The sequence below is a fragment of the Ipomoea nil genome, unplaced genomic scaffold, assembly GCF_001879475.1.
Source record: "Ipomoea nil cultivar Tokyo-kokei standard unplaced genomic scaffold, Asagao_1.1 scaffold1339, whole genome shotgun sequence".
Taxonomy (NCBI): Eukaryota; Viridiplantae; Streptophyta; class Magnoliopsida; order Solanales; family Convolvulaceae; genus Ipomoea; species Ipomoea nil.
The window spans coordinates 374,710-389,994 of record NW_017617767.1 but is presented as its reverse complement, the minus strand read 5'-3'; positions in this window follow the sequence as shown (position 1 = coordinate 389,994).

Genomic DNA, 15,285 nt, shown 5'->3' with positions numbered 1-15,285 from the left:
TCCTCTTTGGCTTTTTCACGGAAACGACTAAGGGTCTGGGCCCTTGTTTCCTAACTCTTTCTCGCCGAGTCCCTGGAGTAGTTAACCGTAACTCGTACTTTTATTCAAGTCTTTCAGGACCCGTGGGCCCATACATGTTTTGTCCCTTCCTATTGATAAAACTTCTTCAGGTGGATAACGTTCCAAATTCGATCCACGGGCTTGCCCTCCATGGTTTCCAGTTTGTAGGTTCCGGCTTGGACAACCGCGGCGATGCGGTATGGTCCCTCCCACTTGATCGCAATCTTACCCCCTTCTGTAGGTTGACTGGCCTGTCGATCCCGTAGCACGAGGTCACCGACCTGGAAGGCTCGCGGACGAATCCGCCGATCGCGATATCTTTTCACCGCCTGTTGGTATTCAGCCATTCGCGCACTCGCGACTTCCCTCTTTTCTTCTAAGAAATTTTTCTCAATTCGAAGACTCTCTTCGTTCTCCGTGTCGGAATAGGTACGGACCCGGTGAGTGGGCTCGACCACCTCAATGGGAACCTTGGCTTCAAAGCCGTACGCGAGGGAGAACGGACTCTCTCCCGTTGCTCGTCGTTGGGTGGTGCGATAAGCCCATAGGACTCGGTCAAGCTCATCCGCCCAACTCCCTCGAATGTCTTCCAATTTCTTCCGAATCCCATCCACTAGCGTTCGGTTCACATTCTCGACTTGTCCATTGGCTTGTGGGTATGCCACCGACACCTTAGTGTGGCGAATTTCATGTCGGCGGCAGAAGTCGGTGAATGCCTGGAAATCGAACTGTCGCCCGTTGTCGCTAACGATGTGCTCAGGCAGGCCGAAACGGCAAATTATCTTTTTCCACAAAAAGCGTCGGCATTGGTACTCGGTGATGGTGGCCAGTGGTTCCGCCTCGACCCACTTGGTGAAGTAGTCAATAGCTACGACACAGAACTTCAAGCCTCCGGGGGCGACTGGCAATGGGCCCAGCAAGTCAATCCCCCACTTGGCAAATCCATGGTTTCCAGTTTGTAGGTTCCGGCTTGGACAACCGCGGCGATGCGGTATGGTCCCTCCCACTTGATCGCAATCTTACCCCCTTCTGTGGGTTGACTGGCCTGTCGATCCCGTAGCACGAGGTCACCGACCTGGAAGGCTCGCGGACGAATCCGCCGATCGCGATATCTTTTCACCGCCTGTTGGTATTCAGCCATTCGCGCACTCGCGACTTCCCTCTTTTCTTCTAAGAAATTTTTCTCAATTCGAAGACTCTCTTCGTTCTCCGTGTCTGAATAGGTACGGACCCGGTGAGTGGGCTCGACCACCTCAATGGGAACCTTGGCTTCAAAGCCGTACACGAGGGAGAACGGACTCTCTCCCGTTGCTCGTCGTTGGGTGGTGCGATAAGCCCATAGGACTCGGTCAAGCTCATCCGCCCAACTCCCTCGAATGTCTTCCAATTTCTTCCGAATCCCATCCACTAGCGTTCGGTTCACATTCTCGACTTGTCCATTGGCTTGTGGGTATGCCACCGACACCTTAGTGTGGCGAATTTCATGTCGGCGGCAGAAGTCGGTGAATGCCTGGCAATCGAACTGTCGCCCGTTGTCGCTAACGATGTGCTCAGGCAGGCCGAAACGGCAAATTATCTTTTTCCACAAAAAGCGTCGGCATTGGTACTCGGTGATGGTGGCCAGTGGTTCCGCCTCGACCCACTTGGTGAAGTAGTCAATAGCTACGACACAGAACTTCAAGCCTCTGGGGGCAACTGGCAATGGGCCCAGCAAGTCAATCCCCCACTTGGCAAATGGGATGGCGGTGGTGACCGGCGTGTAAAAAGTAGCTGGCCGAGTATCTTTCTTGGCGAATGCCTGGCAAACGCCGCACTTGGATATCCATTCAACACAGTCTCGCATCATGGTGGGACTATAATACCCTTGGACGACTAACTTCCGAGCGAGCGTGTGGGCACCCTAGTGCGCGGCACAGATGCCTCTATGGGCTTCGTCCATTATTTTCTCGGCCTCGGGCCTGAGCAAACATCTTAGCAAAGGTCCTCCGAACGACCTTTTATACAACTGCCCATCAACGATCTGGAAAGAGGGGGCCTTCCGTCGAACCCTCGCGGCGACTCCCTGGTCTTCCGGTAACTCGCCTTTTTCTATGAATCGCCAGATGTCCTCTATCCAGAACATCTCGGGATTTCTCTCTCGGTCCCACTCCTCGCCAGTCACTTGCTGGACCCTTAGCGGTGTTTCTTCGATGCTTGGTCGACTTAGCTCCTCTTTCTGACAAATTTTTACCAGGTGGTCCGGTACTCCTTCCAAGGCAATCTTGGACAATATGTCAGCTTCTATGTTATCCGTTCGAGATATATGCTCTATTTCGTAGGTTCCGAACTCTTTTAGCATCTCAACCGCGCGTTCTCTATATAGAGTCATCCGAGCATTCTTTGCCTCGCACGTGCCCGAGATCTGCCCGACTACTAACTTAGAGTCAGTCTTGACTCGTAACCTCTCGACCCCTAAGGCCCTGGTGAGTCGGAGGCCGTTTAACACAGCTTCGTACTCGGCCTCGTTGTTGGAGGCTTGGAATAGATAGCTCAGGGCATAATACAGTCGGAATCCTTCGGGGGTGATGAGCACAATACCTCCCCTGCAATGCTGTTGACTTGATGCTCCGTCTGCATGCATTTCCCACCATTCACCTAGGCCGCTCTCCACGGCGCGTTCCTTTTCTTCCTCACTCGCGGTGCATTCGACCAAGAAATCGGCCAAGGCCTGACCCTTTATGGAAGGCCGGGGCTGGTATTCAATCCCGTATTGGGTTAGTTCTATGGCCCATTTTACCAGGCGGCCGGACGACAATGGGTTTCGCAAAACACTTTCGAGAGGTTGGTCTGTCAGTACTCGGACGGTGTGGGCTTGGAAGTAGGGCGCCAACATGCGCACGGTAATCACCAATGCGTATACAATTTTTTCCAAGGCGGTATACCTTGACTCGGCGGCCTTCAGAGACCGGCTTACGTAGTACACCGGGTGCTGGACTCGCTCTTCCTCTCGGACCAACACCGAACTCACCGCCTTGCAAGAGGCGGCTAAGTACAGAAACAACGGCTCGCCCGCCTGGGGGGTAGACAATACCGGGGGTGTCGAGAGGTATTGTTTCAATTCTTCAAACGACTGCTGGCACTCCGGGGTCCAGGCGAATCCTTCCTTCTTCTTCATGGCTTCGAAGAAGGGCATGGTCTTGTCTGCCGCCTTGCTTAAGAAGCGGCTAAGGGCGGCCAATCGGCCGGTCAGCCGCTGCAGGTCTTTTATAGTGCTGGGAGGCTGCATGTCGACGATGGCCTGTACTTTCTCAGGGTTAGGCTTGATACCTTTCTTGGTGACCATGTAGCCCAGGAATTTTCCACCTTCCACGGCGAACGCGCATTTCTTAGGGTTCAGCCGGAGGTCGTACCTTAACATTACATTGAAGTAGTCGGCCAAGTCTTCCGCGTGTTTGCTCTCCTCTCGGCTCTTGACGAGCATGTCGTCGACGTACGCGGCCATCGATTTTCCCAGCAGGTGCTGAAACAATCGGGCCACCATTCGGGTATACGTGGCTCCGGCGTTTTTAAGCCCGAAGGGCATGACTCGGTAACAATAAACTCCGTCCGGTGTCAAAAATGCGGTCTTTTCCTCGTCCGCCGAGTGCATGAATATCTGATGGTACCCCCTAAAGGCGTCCATAAAACTCAGCAGCGCCGACCCCGCCGTCTCGTCGACCAGTTGATCGATCCGCGGTAAGGGAAACGGATCTTTCGGGCAGGCCTTATTAAGGTCAGTGTAGTCCACGCACATCCGCCACGCCGGGGGCTTGGGTACAAGGACCACATTTGCCAACCACTCCAGGTACTTTACCTCATGGACGTGCCCGGCTGCTAGTAGCGTGCTCACTTCCTTCTTCACAAACTCTCTCCGGTCGTTGGCCAGGTATCGCTTCTTCTATACGACCGGTCGATGCCCGGGGCCCACGGCGAGTCTGTGCGATATGATCGATCGGTCGACGCCAGGCATGTCCTCCGGGCCCCAGGCGAAAACCGTCCGGTGCTCCCGGAACACCTTTACAATTTCTTCCTTCACTATCTCGGGGAGGCCAACCCCGATTCGGACCCGTCGGTCTGGCTGCGTGGAGTCGATCTCAACTTCCTCCAACTCGACGGCAGGCTCTGGGCGAGGTATTATTGTCTTCTTTGGGGGCCTCTCGGTGATCTCATGGACCTGCATCTCGCGTTTTCCCATCCCTCTGCATGCCTGTAGATAGCAGTCGCGGGCGACTTTACGGTCACAGCGCACTGTACCTATCCCGTTTGGCGTGCGGAATTTCAGGCAGAGATGCTCGATTGAGATCAGAGCTCCTAGATCCTCAAGACCCGGTCGGCCGAGTATAGCGTTATGCAAGCAGGCCAGGTTTACAACAATGAACTTCATGCTGAGTTTCTGTACATCTGGGTAAGTGCCAATCTCGACTGGAAGGGTGATCGACCCTTCAGCCTCCACCGAGTCCCTTGTGAAACCGGCGAGGGGAGTTTTGACAGGATTCAACTGTTCTCGTGTCAACCCCATTTTGGTGAAGGTTTCTAGATACAGTACGTTAACGCTGCTCCCGGTGTCTACCAGGATTCGTCGAACGACGACGCCGTTGACGTCCATGGCTATAACCAACGCGTCTCGATGCGGTACTTCTTCGGCTGGCAAATCTCTGTCGGTGAACACGATGGGCTCTCGACACACCTTTTTAGAGTTCTCCTCGCGCCCATACACCGTCCCGACGTACAACTGCCGTGCCCAAGCTTTTCTGGTGTTCGCTGAATCACCACCTTCCGGCCCGCCAACTATCATGTTGATAACCGGTTTCTGGCGCCACTGAGCCTCCTCCTCTTCGGGGGCCGGCTGCTTGCCATGACTGTTTTCGGCGACGGCGACGGGTTCCTCATCCCCTCGACTGACCGATCCCCGCCTCCACTAGTTAGGAGGCGGGGTTCCTTGCCGAATGATACCCTCCATGATCTTCTTCAGGTAGAAGCACTCCTCCGTACTGTGAGTATAAGACTTATGATAACGACAATACTTAGAGGTCATACCCATCTCTTCATTCGTCGCGCGATCGTCGGTCGGCGGAGGCGGAGGCGGGGCAACCGCTTGTACCTCGTGGGCCGGACGTTCGGGAATCGGTCGATAGGCGTGGACGACGGGTCGGTCGTACGGCCGTCTCACCTCGGGTCACCGAGTTACGTCCGGGCGCCTTTCTTTGGTCTCTGCTCGCGTTCTCTTTCCGCCGGCGGATCCGCATACTTCGCGCTGTCGCTTGTACCTTATAGCCTACTCTGTGTTGGCCCTCTTGTTGGCCATATGAATGGCTTCTGCGTAGGTGGCCGGACGATTGTCCCTCAGGTCTCGGTACAACTGGCCGGACCGCAGCGACTCGATAAAGAAGGTGAGCGCCGTCTGGTCCTCGACCTCCTCTATGGACTGGATTTCTTTCTGCCAGCGGGCCAGATAGGTTTTCAAGGACTCGCCTTCGTCTTGACGAATGTCACCCAAGTGTGTTAGGTCCTTTTGTGGCTTGATATTAGCGGCGTAATGGCTCATGAAGCGGTCTGCCAGCTCTTCAAAGTTGTGAATCGACCCTGAGGGCTGCGCCACTAGCCACCTTTGTGCTGACCCTTTCAACGTGGGTAAGAAAGCGCGACACATGACCGGATCTCGTACCCCCAAAACCTGCATCTTAGCCTGATAGCTCAGCAAATGCTCTCGGGGATCGCCGGTTCCATCGAACGTGGCCTGTTTCGGGAACTTGAAGTCACCCGGTATCTTAAAAGCCATAACCTCGTCGGAGAAGGGTAAGGCGGTCAGTAACGCACGTCCTGGGGATTTGGCTTTTCCCTCCATCCGTTCTTTCAGATTTCGCACCTCTTGTACTAGGTTCGCCACTTCGACCCTCTCCCGGGTGCGATTTCCCGTGGATTCCGTGCTCTCACCGACTTCAGACTCAGCCGGTTGGTCGAGGTTGCGAGGGGGTTGCTCCACGCGGCGAGTCTCAGTCCTGGCTCTTTTGGTACGGCTCTTCTCTCGCGCAGCTTGTCGATCGTGGGCGGCTAATGGGGCACGATTGGGTTCCTTCCGACCCAATCGTTCTCTTGCCAACCGACGCCCAACACTGGGACCCAGCCGGGAATGAACGGACTGTACCGGTTGGCTTTCGGCCCGTCGGCTCAGTTGCCGGTTGTCAGGCCTATGAGGCGGCTGCAACTCGCACTGCGGCTGGCGAGTGACGGACTGTTCTCTCACTCCTAGGCTCGCTTCGGCGTAGGCTCGCCCGATTGCATGTAACTGCTCCGGGGTGAGCAGCACCTGGGGCAATTGTCGGTTTATCTGCGGTGTCGGCGGCGGTGTTGTCTCGTTTTCCCAGCTCCGGGCGTTTCTCCGGTTTAGTTGGCTTCTCAGGTCTGCCTCTCGTCCATTGTCATGACGGCTCGATTGTTCCTCACTTCCTGTCATGTCTGAAGCTTTTCTAATTCGACAGCGGTTCTAGTTGTCGTTCCTCGGACTCGCCTCACTCTAGAGGACACGTGACTCGTGGGTTCGATCCCCACGGACGGCGCCAGTGATGGTTTTAGGGTTTTCGGGCCCAAGGAGGTCCAACACAACCTTTGGCTGGAGGGTACACCTTTCAATAAAATATATGGCTATCGCAAAGAGAATGCTAATACTCAGAATCTCTTTTTTTTTAGTATTCTCCCTCTCTGGGTATTCAGTCGTCTGTCTAGTTACAAGAATGGAGGAGCCTTTATATAGTGGCTCCTCCTCTACCGACTTGAAGGCCCTTAATGGCCGACTTCAAGGCTAATCAAGACATGGAGCCGTTGGACGCCATTACTTGGTCGACCAACGGCTCTTCTAGGCTTGTAACCGCCTGACCGAGTCCTGCCTCTAATGCCCTAACGGCTTCCTTTTAAACGAGCCTCTTCAATGTTCTCAACGGCTCCTTGAACCGAATCCTTCCCTGGGCTTGGGCCTCGGTTGACTCCTCGTCTCGGCCTAGGCTCCCGCTGGGCTCCTCTTTTAACAGCTCTGAACCAGGCCCCGTGCCTGGACCTGGACCGGCTCCCGGACTCGGCCCAATTGCTTCTTGGGCTCCTCTCTATGCTGGCCCACTTCTCCTATCTATTTTCTTTGGGCCCCTATCTCTTGGGCCGGGGTCCTTACCCCATCATATGGAATTATGAACACAGAGCTCTAACATTATGAACTTACAATTATAACATATAGTGATAAAATTATGAACATATGCTCCTATGACGAAACGGTCTGAAATTTTTTTTAAAAAAATGGTGGAAGATAACGGTGCCACTTACGGCACCGTTCCGTGTCCACAATGTATGCTGGACACTGGTCCATAGAATAACGATTGATAGATTGAGTTCCAATAGTTATTACTTTGCATTCGTTTCATTGATTCAATTTATTTATATATACAATTTGCCCTCAAGAAATCGAGGCCAAATTTTTGTTGTATATATTCATGTTGGTGTAATTAAATTACACTATATACAATCACCAACTAATATTGTTTTGGATTGGAATGGATTATTACTAAGTGTTGGTGTCTCAATCTCCTAATAAGTCCTCCTTTTCCTCTATACAGAGGATGCATTTATTCCCTTCTATTATTGGTTCATCGTGCCATATATAGCGTGTCAAACAATGTATTTATACGTACAAATTATGTGATGCTTGTTATAACTAACTGAGATAGTGTCACGTTAGTTGACCGTTAAGCAAATGTTTTAGACTTCCTATCTGAGCTAAACAAGTTGGCCGATATCTTGAATCTCATGTCCTAACTTTTGGGGTTTGCTCCCGAGCTACCCATAGCTCGGGCACCCACCTAGGGTCCAAGACCTTGCTTATATTTCTCACCACCCCCCCCCCCCTCTCCTCCCCCGCCCCACAATTCCTTAGTCTACTTTTAAATTATTTTCAAATCCTAAAACACGTTAACAATTGGTGGAAAGAAGTTAAGTCAACTATAGTTGCCTTTACAAAATCAACCAATTAGGAAAGTAGTATATATGGCATTGTATTTGAGAGAATAAACAAAGATTCGAACCTCCGCGACGATAATGTGGGCATTATGTTCAAAGTGAGCAGATGGGGTACAAGGAATCGGTGGTGCACGCACCACCGGATAAGTATGCATTATATGTATTATAAATTATACAAATGCATAAAATATTCTCCTCTTTTTAAATTTAATTTGGTAAAAAAAAAATCATTTTTTGAGCAGAATATGCCTTTGGAAGCAAACCATCAAAAGCAGGTGATGTATATATCTTTGATATACTAATCTTGGAAATTCTCATTGGGAGGAGACCAAGAGATGAATTGTTCCAAGAGGGCTTAAACACTACTAGAAATTATAGAATTTCTGACCACCTGAAAGTGATCTTAAATCAAATTGATACCAAAAAGTGGTCGGAAATAGCAACAAAGGTTTTTCCGGATACCAAAAGTGATTGGAACAAGACTTTCAACTCACTTTCAGGTAGTCGGAAATTACATAATTTTCAGTAGTGAAACCTTCATAACTATGCTAAGGTTGCTTTACCAGACAGAGGAGTGGAGATTGCTGATCCAAAACTTCTCCAAGAAAGAGATGATGACAAGTTCCAAGTGTGCTTAGTTTCAATGATTGGGGTTGCTTGTTCTGCGGAATCTGCCGCAGATAGAATGAACATTCATGATGTTTTGAGTGAATGAAGTAAAGCAAAGAAGATCCTTAGCTTGTAGGGTTATTATTTAAGAACTTGTTATTTTATTCTGTAAATCAAACATGCTGATAATGCTTTTCGTTTAACCAATTCATAATATCCATATGTTAACTTTCTATTCCTACTGAATATGTGCTCATAGCCGTCATAGGAAATATAATATAACCAAAAAAAAAAAGTTTAAAAATAAAATTAAAATAAAATAAAATAAAATAAAAACTAGTTTTTCATTAAAACATAATGTTTATAGGATTATAAGAACCACTTATATGCCCCCTAATAGATTATAATACAAATAATTATTATATTGCTAATTAAGTAAATTACATTATATTAGGAAAAGGTTGAAAAAATCGCTAGGCGCCCTCTAGGCGGTCCTCTAGACGCCTGGAGACTGCCTAGAACGCCTAGGTGGCCAACCGTCTAGGCACAATTTTTGCAACACTGTTAGGAATAGAACTAACCTAAACACATCTAGAACTCTTTTCAAGTCTTTTCAAACAATTCCATGTAGACAGATCAGAGGCAACTTATATTGTGGACCCTGGATCAAAACGACGCCATTTGATGTTTAAGCTTTAACAACTCCGTAACGCGTTATAGATGTTGGACAGTGGTTGATTCAAAATTTCTCTCTCTAGGTTTTTTTTTTTCTCTCTTGGCTTTCGCGTGTTTTGGTAAGTTACTGGTAGTTGCACCGGTCGCGGGGGTTCCTTCTATGGAGCCAACAGCGGGTGAGGAGCAGCCACCTATATATCCTCTCGTTAGCGGTGGAGGGAGAGGAGAGTAAGGTGACGAACTCAAGCAAACGGATCAAGATCCTCAAGCAATCCTTCATGGAGACTGCGTCGGCTCCCATCAACCTCGGAGATGAAGCCATGTCGGAGGGTGTTGACACTGACTGGATGGAACCGGACGTGGAGACGGAAGATGTGAGAGAGGGAATCCCAGTAGCAAAATTTTCGAAAGAGTTTACTATGGAACTGGTGAAACCTTGAGAGATAAAATGTTTGAACCATCCACATGCTTTACAGTAAAATTAAAAAAAAAAAAAAAAACTTCTATAACGCGAACTGAACAACAAACGATTGCCGTTAAAATTAAAGTTCAAAAACGATGTCCTATAAGACACTGTGGACCCTGGTCCACGGTATAACGATTGGTAGACACACTATTGCCTTCCCAAATTGGCGAATTTCCAAGGCTAGCTCCTTTGGTGCAACGGACTTCTTGGGCAAGCCCACATACTATTATATCGTGCACCAGACTGCACAATACATTGTGCGCCCTAAAAATTCTCTGTTTCGTATGTATATAATTGTATAGTAGAATACACATAAACTCCTAACATAATACACATAATCTAACATAATATATAATACACATAAACTCTTAACATAATACACATGAACTCTTAACATAATACACATAAACTCTTAGGGCGTTTGGTTCAGGTTATATAACATAACCAAGGGAATGTGACATTCCAAAATTCACATTCCTATGTTTGGTTCACATTATCTCAGGGAATCTAACATTCCCCAGGAATGTCACATTCCCTCCACATAGGATTTTGAAGGGAATGTAATTCCCTTCAATTTCTAAGGTTATGTAAGATAACCTTGGTTATGTTAGTTTATCTCTCTCACACACACACACACACACAAACACACATATATAATTATTTTTGTAATTATATATATATATATATATATATATATATATATATATATATATATATATTATGCTAGGTTAGCATATAAAATAATTTTGTTTCTCAAGTTCAATATTTTAGTTAATATTTTAAAATCATGTAATTATATATGATACCGTTATCTTATTTATTTATTTTAATTTTTAAATTTATTAAAATATACAAAAATATGTTAAGGATATTATAGTGTGTGAATAAAAGATAACCATAAATCAAACATGATTATATTACATACCCTAATTTTAACCAAACACAGGAATCTAACATTCCCAGTAATCTAACATTCCCAGCAATCTAACATTCTCTAAGGTAATCTGACATTCCGTGAACCAAACGACCCCTTAACGTAATACACATAAACTTTAACATAATACACATAAACTCTTAGGGTGTATAATATTGTGCACCCTAATGCACAATATAATTGTCATATAGCCCTTTCTTTCTTTTGGTCTTCTGTCAGAAGTTATTTTGATAATGAAAGGATCTCAGAAGTGTCTATTTCACAAATGACCATTTCAATGGTGTCACAATTTGTGAACCAAATTTCACTCCAAAGAAGATTTGGATTTTGGAAATTAATAATAATTGATAACAAAAATTTTGAGTAATAAATTTTTCTTGTTCACACTTAACTTTTTCAAGGGTTTGGGTTCATGACTTCCATCTTTTTGTACAAGATCGATATTATTAAACTCTTAGGGTCCGTTTGGAAAGCAGGAAAATGACTTCTGGAAAATGAGTCATTTTTCGGAAAACATTTTCATTTTCCTAGTTGCATTTGGAAAACTGTTTTGGTGTGTTTAGTTCATTTTCTGGAAAATGAGTGGAATGGTATAATTAAATATTTTAATTATTTTATTCTGAATAAAAAATACATTTTAAATCTTTAAAACTAAAAAAAATAAAGAAAACAAAAAAATTATGGCTTCCGGTAGAACCCAATTCCGCCGGAAACCAAGGCTATGGTTTCGGCGGAACTGGTTCCGTCAGAAACCATAGAAGTTAAAAAAAAAAAAAAAAAATTGAAATAAAAGTGGCGGAAAATGACTTCCGCCCAAATTTGGCGGAAGTCATTTTCCGCCAAATTGAACTCATTTTCCCCAGTCAACGGAAAATGTTTTCCGTTGACTTGATTTTCCAGGTGTAGCCAAACACCAAAAACCCGGAAAATGATTTCCAGAAATCATTTTCCGAGTTTTCAAACACAGCCTTAAAGAAGTATACGTTTTTGCGCCTAAATGATTTGCCATGCATGTTACAATACTTTTTGTTTACCTTTCTTTTTTTTTTTTAATAATCTAAAATCTTGTTTTGCATAGATTGAGTTCCAATAGTTATTACTTCGCATTCATTTTATTGATTTAGTTTATTTATATATACAATCACCAACTAATATTCTTTTGGATTGAAATGGATTATTACTGAGTGTTGGTGTCTCTCCTAAGTCCTCCTTTTCCTCTATACAGAAAAGGCATTCACTACTAGAAATTATGGAATTTTCGACCACCTGAAAGTGATCTTAAATTATGTGAGGTTAGGCTTCGTATTGTTACAAGTTTTCATGTAACGGTACGGCCGGGTCATGTTCTAGAAGTGGGGCGTGACAGAGTGGTATCAGAGCCTAGGTCTAAATCCTTAGTTGGTCAAGAAGTTAAGTTTGAATTTTTGCAAGATTAGGCTTTAACCGAGCGGATGATAAGTTTAGGCTTTGAGCGGGTTTTGAATGTGGTTTCCTGAATATTTTTGATAATGTGGTCATACTTTCTATGTTGTGAATTCAGGGAGTGTTGTGTTACAATGATTAAGAGGGGTATTCCTACACATGGTCGAACTCATCGGGTTGGGCCGTTGATAACTGTGTCGCCTATTCGGAATATAGTTGTGGATGCTTACGTGCTGTGTGATTCAGGTTCTTCGCATTGTTTTGTTTATGAGAAGTTTGCAAAGAATTTAAATTTGCAAGCTAAGAAGTTCAGTGAAACTTTGTATGTTAATACCCCTATGGGGAAATTATGGTGATAGATACTTGGTTTCAAGATGGTCATCTACAACTTAAGGGGAGTGATGTGTCAATTGATTTAATTCGACTAGATATGCAGGATTTTGATGTGATATTAGGAATGGACTGGCAAAAAAAAAAAAAACAAAAAAACTATGCCTATATTGATGGCGCTCGTAGAAAAGTGTTATTTCAAATTCCTGGACAATCTACCTTTACTTTGAGACACTCTCCTAGGAGCGGAGTGTTGGTGTCGAAAGTGCAATTGAAAGTAATTTATGCATTGAAGGCTAAGAAAGACACCAGAAAGAAGTTGAGTTAGATGATATCCCAGTTGTTAAGGAATTTTTGGATGTGTTCCTAGAGCATTTACCTAGATTACCTCCAAATAGAGAAATTGAGTTTAAAATAGAAGTTCCCGGAACTACTCCAATCTCAAAGACCCCTTATCGCATGTCATCGTCTGAGCTACGTGAGTTAAAGGTGCGATTGCAAGAATTGTCAGGTATGGGATTTATTAGACCTAGTGTATCTTTTTGGAATGCACTAGTGTTATTTGTGAAGGATGGTAGCTTGCGATTGTGTATTGACTATTAGAGATTGAATAAAGTTACTATTAAGAACAAGTATCCTCTACCTCACGTAGATGAATTATTTGACAAGTTCAAGGTGCAAAATACCTCTCAAAAATTGATTTGAGATTAGGGTACCATCAATTGAAGGTTAGAGCTAGTGATGTATCCAAGACTACTTTTAGGACCTGGTATGGCCATTATGAATTTTTGGTGATGCCGTTCGGGCTAACTATTCCTCCTGCTTTCTTTATGGATTTAATAAATAGGGTCCTTAAGTCATTTCTGGAAAAAATTGTTGTGGTATTTATTGATGATATTCTGCTATATTCAAAGAGTGAGGAAGAGCATGCTCAACATCTAAAGACCATCTTGCATACTTTGAAGGAAAATGAATTGTATGCCAAGCTAAGTAAATGTGAATTTTGGCGTAAGGAGATATCTTTTCTTCGTCATGTAATTTCTGGAGACGGGATTTCCGTAGACCGAACTAAGGTTGAAGCAATAACACAATGGCCGAGACCCCCTAATGCTACAAAAGTAAGGAGTTTTCTGGGTTTAGCAGGTTAACTATGCCATTGATTCGATTAACTCGGAAGGGTATAAAGTTTAATTGGGATGAGGAGTGTGAGAAGAACTTTCAAGAATTAAAGGAAAGATTTGTTAGTGCACCTATCTTAGCCCTACCATCTGGGGAAGAGGGATTTGTTATTTATAGTGATGCATCAAGTAGAGGATTAGGATGTGTGTTGATGCAAAATGGTAAGGTGGTAGCCTATGCCTCTTGACAATTGAAGTCCCATGAAGTTAACTACCCCACTCATGACTTAGAACTAGCAGTTGTGGTTTTTGCTTTAAAAATTTGGAGGCACTACCTGTATGGAGAATCTTGTCAAATATTTACGGATCATAAGAGTTTGAAGTACCTCTTTATCCAAAAGGAATTAAACATGAGACAACGACGATGGTTGGAGCTAATAAAAGAATATGACCTCACTATTAATTATCATCCAGGTAAAGCTAACAATGTGGCTGATGCTTTAAGTCGTAAGTTTTCCACGGTTAATGTGACAGTGGTGACTACTCAAACTCAATTGTTGAAAGATTTTCAAGATTTTGAAGTTGAGGTTATTTTGCAAAATAAGCAAGGAGGGATATTAGAAACTATGATTACAAAACCGGTATTATTAGATCGCATTAAAGTTGCCCAAGTTGATTAAGATTCATGGGAAAAAAAAAATCAAGCGAGTGACCCAAAAGAGTTCGGTATTTAAGATGATGGATCCCTATATTTCAAGTCCCGGCTATGCATTCGGAATGATGTTGAGGTAATGAAGGATATTTTAAAGGAAGTCTATCAGTCTCACATCTTTGTACATCCAGGTGCTACCAAAATGTATAGAGATATGAGAAATAATTTCTGGTGGAGTGGTATGAAGCGGGATATTGCTGACTTTGTGGTCAGATGCATGGTATGTCAACAAGTACGTTAAAGTTGAACACCAAAGACCTGCAGGATTATTGAAATCCTTAGAGATACCTCATTAGAAGTGGGAACATATATCTATGGATTTTGTGAGTGAATTACCGAATAGTCAGCATGGGAAAAATACAATTTGGGTTATTGTGGATCAACTCACTAAGGTTGCACACTTTCTACCCATTAGGAAGACCTAGCTGAGTTGTATGTGAATGAAGTTGTAAGGTGGCATGGTGTATCTGTTAGTATAGTATCTGACTGGAACTTTAGATTTGTGTCAAAATTTTGGAGAAGCTTACAACGAACCACGAGGACTGAATTAAAATTAAGCACTGCATATCATCCACAAACAAATGGGCAAACCGAGAGGACTATTCCAACCTTGGAGGATATGCTTCGAGCTTGTGTCTTGGATTTCAAGATTAGTTGGAGTAAATACTTAACTTTAATTGAGTTTGCATATAACAATAGCTACCAATCGAGTATAGGAATGACACATTTTGAAGCTTTATATGGAAGGAAATGTTGATCTCTTTTATATTGGGATGAAGTTGGAGAAAGAAAGATATTTGGACCAGAACTTGTACAACTCACAGTTGAGAAGATTAAATTAATTAAGAAAAGAATTAAAGCCTCTCAAGACAGGCAAAAGAGTTGGGCTGACTTGAAAAGAAGAGAATTGGAATTCAAGGTTGGGGATTTGGTGTATTTA